The sequence below is a fragment of the Mesoplodon densirostris genome, chromosome 18, assembly GCF_025265405.1.
Source record: "Mesoplodon densirostris isolate mMesDen1 chromosome 18, mMesDen1 primary haplotype, whole genome shotgun sequence".
In the NCBI taxonomy this organism is placed as follows: domain Eukaryota; kingdom Metazoa; phylum Chordata; class Mammalia; order Artiodactyla; family Ziphiidae; genus Mesoplodon; species Mesoplodon densirostris.
The window spans coordinates 20,525,714-20,535,175 of NC_082678.1; positions in this window are offsets into that span (position 1 = coordinate 20,525,714).

The window sequence follows — 9,462 nt, forward strand, 5'->3', positions numbered from 1 at the left end:
CCAGAAGTTCTGTTTGTCCGGAGGTACACAAACAGACTCAACAAGAGCTTCCCTGGTTGGGGGCGGATACTTTCTCCCTCCCCTTTGTCTCTGGGTTTTGCTGGAGAAGCCTAGGGCCCCCTCAGGGCACGTCTTACCCTAAAGATGTTCTGTAGGGCCCCTTCTACCCCTGACAACTCAAAGCAAGAGCTGGGAACTCTTTCTGGGTAATCATTTAGTAATTTTAATTCAGATCGCAGCTAATACTTCCAAAAATGTGATGGGATGCCAAAACCTTCTGCCTCAGGCAGGGCTGCAGTCATGGCCCAAAGATGCTCTGGGATGAGTCCCACCCTGGTCCAGCCATCACTGGGGTGTCTCCCCTCCGCCTCCCCAGCTCCTCAAGGGGTTCTGCTCTTTATTTGTTGGGTACTTGCTGTTGTGCACTGTTCACATGATAAGGGCTGTGTGTTCTAGGACTGCCACTGGCCCACCGGGCTAGCAAGTGGAGGAGGTGGAGACGGACCCACGCGAGGGCTCCAAAGCCCGCCCTTCCTTGCAATCACTGTCCCAATCTGGTGATGTCCACTTTGGGGCCCGGAATGACCAGGTGGCGCCAGTGACCTGCTGGGCAGAGTAGTGCAGAGAGAGGCCAAGCTGACAGCCCCGCTGGTAGGGGTGTGCCCAAGAGAAAGGGGGGTGTGCTTCCTGCCAGGTGAGGAGCTGGCAGCTCCAGGACCCTTTCAGCAGCTCCTGCTTTGCATCATCCAAAGGGCCCTGCAGGTGGTGCCAAGTGTGCTGAGCAGAGCAGCCCCTGCCATTCCCGGGGTCACTCAGGGCTGGCCTCTGTCTCTGTCCACAGCCTCAGGGCCGTGCTCCTGCTGGGGTCCAGGCTGGTCCCATAGGGCTCCCCTTTGACTCCATTCTCACACCCCAGCCACCCCCTCCTCTTCACCAGGGTTGCACCATGTTCTCAGAAGAAAGTGGACCAAGGAATAGGAAAGGAATAGAGGGGTTTGGGACACCTGCGGGAAAGGCGTTCTCAGGATCTTCACATTTTAGGATCTGGTTCACCACCAGCCTCCACCCATTTTACAGATGGGAAGACAGAGGCTGGAGAAGGCGGCGCTGGCTGAAGTCTGGTGAGTGGAGCAGAGCAGAGGCTGTGAGATGGACGGGGCTGGCTTGGCTCTGTGGTGTGACAGACGAGGGAAAGGCTGAGCCGGTAGACTGCGTGGGGCAGAGCTGGGAGTGCGGTCCTTGTCGGGGTGGCGGAGGGGGTGGGGTTGGCTATTTCAGGTGTGTGTGTGGCACCCCCACCCTTCCCCAGCTTACCTCGGCCTTCACACAGCAGCCTCCCAAATGCCCGGACTCCACACTTGGGCGGGAACCCTTCCTGGCGCAGCAATAACCTGCATGCAAAGTATCCCTGGACCCCAAAGACCCTGAGTTAAGATGCAGGAAAGCATGGATAAACAACAAGGTCCTACTCTGTAGCACAGGGAACTATATCCAATCTCCTGGGATAAACCATAATGGAAAAGAATATTTAAAAAAGAACGTATCTATGTGTATAACTGAGTCACTTTGCTGTACAGCAGAGACTGCCACAACACTGTAAATCAACTCTACTTCAACAAAAAAAGAAAGAATTGATAAAAAAGAAAGGGGCTTCCCTGGTGGTTGAGAGTCCGCCTACCGATGCAGGGGACATGGGTTCGTGCCCCGGTCCGGGAAGATCCCACATGCCGCGGAGCGGCTGGGCCCGTGAGCCATGGCTGCTGAGCCTGCGCATCTGGAGCCAGTGCTCCGCAATGGGAGAGGCCACAACGGTGAGAGGCCCGCGTACTGCAAAAAAAAAAAAAAAAAAAAAAAATGCAGGAAAGCAAAGTTAGGAATAAAAGCAGGAGAGCTTGTCTCTCTACTTCCCCTTTGCAGGCTTCTCAAGGCCCTGTGGCTTCCTGCCAACAGCCAGATGGGAGACTGGAAAGAGCGCTCTGGGGGAGGAAAGGTATTTGCAGGCAGATGGAGGTTGGAGGCTTTGCCTCTGAAGCCTGTTGCTCTTACACACGGAGCTTCTGTCTTCCAAGACGGAGACTCCCAGGAGGGGCAGGAGGAGCCAGGGAGGGCTGCTTCCCGGCAGGAAAATGAACTTGCTCTGTTAAAAAATGCCCACCAAGGGCTTCCCTGGTGGCGCAGTGGTTAAGAATTTGCCTGCCAATGCAGGGGACACAGGTTCGAGCCCTGGCCCGGGAAGATCCCACATGCTGCAGAACAGCTAAGCCCGCGGGCCACAACTGCTGGGCCCGCGTGCCACATCTACTGAAGCCTGTGCACCTGGAGCCCGAGCTCCACAACAAAAGAAGCCACTGCGATAAGAAGCCCGTGCACCGCAACGAAGACCCAACGCAGCCAAAAATAAATAAATAAAATAAAATCTATCTTAAAAAAAAAAAAAAATGCCCGCCAGGGCCACAGGGCCCTGCTGAATTTTTTGTTTTGTTTTGTTTTGTTTTGTTTTTACCCTGCCTTGTTCCAAAAAGGATTGGAGGCAGCTTACAAAAATACTTAAAATACAATAGGATAAAAATAGATCAGAGAGAAAACAAGCCTTGAACAAACAGTACAATGAACCAAGAGGGTGGTACACAGAAATGGGCTCAAAGTAGACTGAAAATTGGGCTCTGAGCTTCCTATCAGTCAAAGCAAAGAGGGAAATCCACCCGTTACAAGACCACGAAGTCTATGAGGTTGGAACAATCCCAGAAGAAGCTTTTTCTGACACTGAGGTCTGAGAGGGATCCCTGTGAGATCTCTGAAGGGGACAGGGGTGGGGTCCCAATCAGTGTCTTCAAAACAGTTTCATGACAGATAAGGTCATGCAAACCCCATCAAGCTGCATTTCCACCCAGGGTAAATCAAAGACTTGATGCCAGGGTGCAGATCAATAAAACCAACTCTATGGAGGGTCAGACCCAAGCCATCCAAGTCATTCATCCAAGAGATGCAATTTATTTATTTATTTATTTATTTACGGCTGCGTTGTGCCTTCATTGCTGCGCGCGGGATTTCTCTAGTTGCGGCGAGCGGGGGCTACTCTTCGTTGAGGTGTATGGGCTTCTCATTGCGGTGGCTTCTCTTGTTGTGGAGCACGGGCTCTAGGCGCGCAGGCTTCAGTAGTTGTGGCGCATGGGCTCAGTAGTTGTGGCTCACAGGCTAGAGCTTAGTTGTGGCGCACAGGCTTAGTTGCTCCATGGCATGTAGATCTTCCCAGACCAGGGCTCGAACCCGTGTCCCCTGCATTGGCAGGCAGATTCTTAACCACTGCTCCACCAGGGAAGTCCAGAGATGCAATTTAGATTCTACCAGACAGAGCAGGATTTCTCAACCTCAGCACTATTGGCATCTGGGGCCTGGATCATTCTTTGTTATCAGGAAACGTCCCGTGCCCTGTGGGATGCTGAGCAGCATTCCTGCCTCTGCCCACTAGATGCTGGGAGCATTTCCCCAATGGGCTATGCCCTATGCTGATCCAAAATGGCCCCAGACATTGCCAAACACCCCCGCGGTAATGAAAACCACTGCTCTTATAGGAGTGGTGAGACACCTTTTTTTTTTTTTTTTAAACAAAGGCCAATATAAGACAAAAATGTTTTCGGGTCACGTGTTTTTTATTCAAAGCACAGAAAGGCTTACGGAGTCCCACGGGGGAAAATGGATATACTTGCATCTTCAGTTACGTACTTTAATTGAGAAAACTGGCCCTTCTTAGCCCGTAACGTGTTACTATGTGGGTATTATCTGAGAAGCAGCCACACGGAGGTGGCTTTCTAATTTCTCATCCTGGGGTCAGAATGAGGAGTGTGTTGAGAAGGTGGTCCCACAGTGTGATGGTATTAGGAGGCGGGGCCTTGGGGAGGTGATTAAGTTTAGATGAGGTCATGAGGGTGGGGCCCCCATGATGAATTAGTGTCTTTATAAGAAGAGGAAGAGAGACCAGAATGTGTTCTCTATCTGCCATGTGAGGACACAGTGAGAAGGCAGCCCTCTGCAAGCCAGGAAGAGAGCCTTCACCAAAAGCCAGCCATGCTGGTACCTGCATCTTGGACTTCCAGCCTTCCAAACTGAGAGAACTAAATATGTGCTGTTTACGCCCTGTCTGTGGATCCCGAGCTGACTGAGACAGTGGGTGAGTCCCCACGTGCTTGGAACTGTTCATCTAGATGGGGAGTCGTGGGCCAGAGATGGAATTCAAAGCCAAGCCAAAGAGCGAGAGCGAGGGCAGCTGGATGGATCTGATGAACGCCCAACAGGAGGGAAGGGCAGGGTGAGAGAGCTTCTCCCCCCGGGGCCCTGCCGTCTCCCCCGCCCCCCACCCAGGGGTCAGGGTGGTTTGTCCAGGCTGGGAGCGGGGAGGGGTTGCCCTCTGCTTGCCCGCTCCTGCCACCCACACCCCCTGGGCTTTGTACGCAGCGTGGGCACCATTGACTCCCTGTCGACAGTCAGGCCCTGGAGGGTTTTTCCATCTGTACCGTGTCTGTCTGCCTTGTGACCCAAGAATCATTTAGAGATAACAGACCAGAGGGCAGTCTTTCGTGATGAAAATGGACTTTTTCTTCCCAACTCCATTGACCCAAAGGCAGGTCAAACCTATGACCTTGACCCCAATCCATCACAGTGACTGCACCAGGCCGGGCCAGGGAGAACTAATCCATCACGGTGTTGGCAACCAGCTGGCGGCCTGTGTTCTAGAAAAACCTTCCTCTCCCTCCTCCAAGTGAGGGTGAGGAGCTCATGCACCCAAGGAGGTACACAGGACCATCCACCGGGATGCAGGGATAGACATTAGAACTTTGCTCATAATTATGGTTTATCTTGACTTTCTACCCTGAGCAGACGCAGTGCTGCAAGGCCAGCTCCTTCTGTGACTCCCAAGGCCTCAGAGTCAAGGCCCTTCCCAAGCCCCCAGCTATTTGAACCTCTTTCAACAGCCGACCTGCCAGATTCAGCCCTGCAGAACCAGAAGCGGTTTCCCAAATGCACTGCTGCTGCTGGGAACATTGTCCTTTACCACCTTGACAACGCTCTACCTGTCACAGCTGTGTTTCACATCCTCCCAGAAACCTGTCCTTGCCATCCAGGTGAGAGCCAAGTGGTCTTGTAGTAGTTCTGCAAATGCCCCTGTGTCCCACATTGTAGGATTCAACTGCCTGTTCATCAGTGACTTTCCCCTCTGTCTTCATTTCCTTATTGTTACTGTACCAAATTACTACAATTTAGTAGCTTGAGACAACACAAACGTATTGTCTTATAATTCTGGAGGTCAGAAAGGGCCTCCACCGAGCTACAATCAAGGTGTTGGCAGGTGTGCTTCCCTTCTGCAGGTTCTAGGGGAGAAGTTGTTTCCTTGCCTCTTCAGCTTCTGGAGGCACCTGCATTCCTTGGTTCATGCTTCCACCTTCCATCTTCAAAGCCAGCAGTGTAGTATCTTCAAATCTCAGTCTTGGCACTTCCCTGGTGGCGCAGTGGTTAAGAATCCACCTGCCAACGCAGGGGACATGGGTTCGAGCCCTGGTCCAGGAAGATCCCACATGCCGTGGAGCAACTAAGCCCATGCGCTACAACTATTGAGCCTGGGCTCTAGAGCCCGTGAGCCAAACTACTGAGCCCGTGTGCCACAACTACTGAAGCCCACGTGCCTAGAGCCCGTGCTCTGCAGCAAGAGAAGCCACCGCAATAAGAAGCCCGCGCACTGCAACAAAGAGTAGCCCCCGCTCGCCACAACTAGAGAAAGCCTGCGCGCAGCAACAAAGACCCAACACAACCAAAAATAAATAAATTTATATTTAAAAAAATCTCAACCACGGGCTTCCCTGTTGGCGCAGTGGTTGAGAGTCCGCCTGCCGATGCAGGGGACACGGGTTCGTGCCCCGGTCCGGGAAGATCCCACATGCCACAGAGTGGCTGGGCCCGTGAGCCATGGCTGCTGAGCCTGCGCGTCCAGAGCCTGTGCTCTGCAATGGGAGAGGCCACAACAGTGAGAGGCCCGCGTACCGCAAAAAAAAAAAAAAAAAAAAAAAAAAAAAAAAAAATTTCAACCTCTCTCTCTCTCTCTCTCTCAGTGGAGGAGAAAAGCTACTGGGAAACCCCTGGGCCGAGACTGACCCCCCTGAGCCCAAAAGGTCCTGTCTCCTTGACTCTCTGGCTAGAAATATAATCCACATGCCCACCGATAGGCCTGGGCACAGTCTCAGGCCTCAGGGGTCTTGGTCGTCTCACCGGCCTGGCAAGGGGTGGGACCCTTTCCTGCACTGCAGCTTGGTCAGCTGGAAGGAGCTTGGCTTTGGGGTTATGCAGACCGAGCTAATGGTCTTTGGGAAGCTCGGGTAAGCCGCTGAGCCTTGGTTTTCTCGACTGTAGAAGAGAAAGAAGAATACCTCTTTCTGGGGTTTTGTGGGAATTAGAGAGAATGCAGTGTACATGGGGACACTCCCCTGATGAAGTCCTAGTAATTAGGGGCAATGGTTGGGAGTCTAGGTCCCCGTTCCGACATCAACTGGCCGTGTGAGCTTTAAGCAGTTGCTTCACCCCTCCGGGACTTGGTTTCTTTATCTGTAAAACGGGCAGAAGCAACTTGAGTGGTTGCAGTGAGGACCAGAGGAGGCCCTGATGAGAAATGTGGGCAGGGTCATTTGTCCTGTTACTGGGCCCACACCCCTAGGGAAGAGGGATGCCTTTTCCAGAGTAGAGTTTCTAGAACCACCGGACTCCCAGAGGCCAAGCTCCCGGGCAAAGACAGAGCAGGACCATCCCAGCTGCTGGACCTCCCTGCCCTGCACTTCAAGTGGCTACTGGGAGGCCAACAGCTGTCCCCGCCAAGTGGCATCTCGGGCACAAAGGGTAGTGGAGGGGGCAGGGTGCGCTGGCTCATTGTCCCTGGGCCAGAGCAGCAGCTGTGGGTCACCCGGGGCTCCTCTGACCTCCAGCCCCTCCCAGCAGCTCTCTGGCGGCAGGCCCGTCCCTACGGGACTTAGAGCGGCCCCTCCAGCAGCACCTGGACAGTGTGGAGTCCCCTGCCTCTCACAGCACCTTTTATCAGGGGCCTGAAGGAATAATACATTTTGTATTATTTTGGAGAAGGGGTGGCCCCACGGACCCAGGGGCGGACACCTGGGGCCTTGAGCACCAGCTCATACTTCACAGCACGTACCTCCAGTGTCAGGCTTCCGCGTGGACTTCTCACTAACCTCAGCCCCCCAGGGAGGTCACATGTGGGTCCCCTTTTACTGATGCAGAATCTGGAGCTCAGAGGGGGTGATTAAATGACTGGCCTAGGGTGGCAGACTGGGGACAGGCAGAACCAGGATGTGAACCCCGATCTGTCTGATGCCAGCCTGCCCCTTTTCCACCAACTCAGGTCCCGCCGAGTGGGGAGTAAGGCAGATGCACGGGTACTGGGGTGGAGGGGGCGTGGCCACACTGTGCTCAGAAAAGCACCGGCTGGGACTGATCCATGGCTGGGCTGAGCAGGATGACCTCGGCCAGTTCCAGGCAGCCAGAGAATTCCAGAGCTCCCTGCACCCACTGCTTTTCAGAGCTGTGCGTTTATAAAGGGAAGGGAGCTGGGGGATGATGATTCGGGAAATCTGAAGCCAGAGTTAAATGAGAACCTCATAATGATGGTGATTAAAAATTAATGCCACTGTTTGTGCAGTGATTTGTGCGTCCACTTCGCAGCCATGAATTAATTAAGAAATGAAAACACAAATGCTCGGGACCAGCTCCAGGGCACAGAAGAGTGAGTGGGGAGATTCCAGAGGGGACACCCCAGAGGCCCCTGCTCCCAGGCCGGCCCCTCCTCTAGGCATTGCCAGGGTTCCTCTGGCCTGGGGCTCGCTTTTTGTCTTTGCACAATGAGGGTGTTGGTCCACTTGGGAGCCGTGAGGTAGGAGTATAAATGGGGGGTGTCAGGTGGGCAGCTCCCCCAGTTCTGAGAGAGACAGAGGAGAAGCAAAGTGTCTGGGAGGTGGGAGACCCAGATCCAACTCCAGATTCTGATTCTCATTAGCTGTGAGACCTTGGCAATCACCCAACTTCTCTGCATTTTTACTTGCTCATCTGTGAAAGGGGTGAGGACTTCCGAAACTCAATTTCCAAGTGGGAAGGTGTATTCGTTTCCTAAGGCCACTATAACAAATGGCCACAAAGGTGGTGGCTTAAAGCAACAGAAATTTACTCTCAAGATTGAGGTGTCATAGGTTGGTGCCTTCTGGAGCCTTTTTTTAAAAAAATATTTATTTATTTATTTGGCTGTGCTGGGTCTTAGTTGCAGCATGCGGGATCTTCATTGCCGCATGAGGGATGTTTAGTTGCGGCATGCAGACTCTCAGTTGCGGCGTGTGGGATCTAGTTCCCTGACCAGGGATCAAACCCTGGCCCCCTGCATTGGGAGCATGGCGTCTTAGCCACTGGACCATGAGGGAAGTCCCCCTTTTGGAGCCTCTGAGGGAGGAGTGGCCTGTGCCTCTCTCCTGGCTTCTGGTGAGGGCGGCCACCTGTGGGGTCCCTTGGTAGCTCTACGCCTCCAGTCTCCTTCCGTCTTTGCGAGGTTTCTTCTCTGGGGCTCTTCTGTATCTCAGCGTCTCTGATCTCCCTCTCTCTTCTCTTATAAGGGCACCAGTCATGGGTTCAGGACTCACCTGAATTCCAGGATGATCTCACCTTGAGATCCTTAACTTAATTGCATCTGCAAAGACCCAGTTTCCAAATAAGTTCATATTCACAGGTACCAGGGGTGAGGACTTGGTGTATCATCCTGGGGGAGACAAGTCAACCCACTACAGAAGGTATTTTGGGGAAGCAAAAACCATGCATGTGGGCTTCCCTGGTGGTGCAGTGGTTAAGAATCCGCCTGCCAATGCAGGGGACACGGGTTCGAGCCCTGGGACGGGAAGATCCCACATGCTACGGAGCAACTAAGCCCATGTGCCACAGCTACTGAGCCTGCGCTCTAGGGCCCGCGAGCCACAACTACTGAAGCCCGCGCGCCTAGAGCCCGTGCTCTGCAACAAGAGAAGCCACCGCAATGAGAAGCCACACACCGCAACGAAGAGTAGCCCCCGCTCGCCGCAACTAGAGAAAGCCCGAGCGTAGCAACAAAGACCCAACGCAGCCAAAAAGAAAAAACAAACCAAGCACTCAAGACGCTGTCACTCTATGGCAAATAAACGGTGAGGGAGCGGGAGGAGGGAGTCCCTCGATGCCACACCCTGTGCATACCTTCTGGGGCGGGAGCCTGGGTTGGGCGTGGGACCCTGGCTGGGCAGAGGAGGGGAGCTGCGGGGTTGGGTGTGGATGGAGGGAGGGGTCTCCACGGGGCCTCCTTCCTTCTCCGCCCTCCTGATGAACTCTTCGGGCCACCAAGGTGCTGAGAGGCACCCCCGCTGATGTCTCCAGGGCTATAATTCTTATTTTTTATCATCA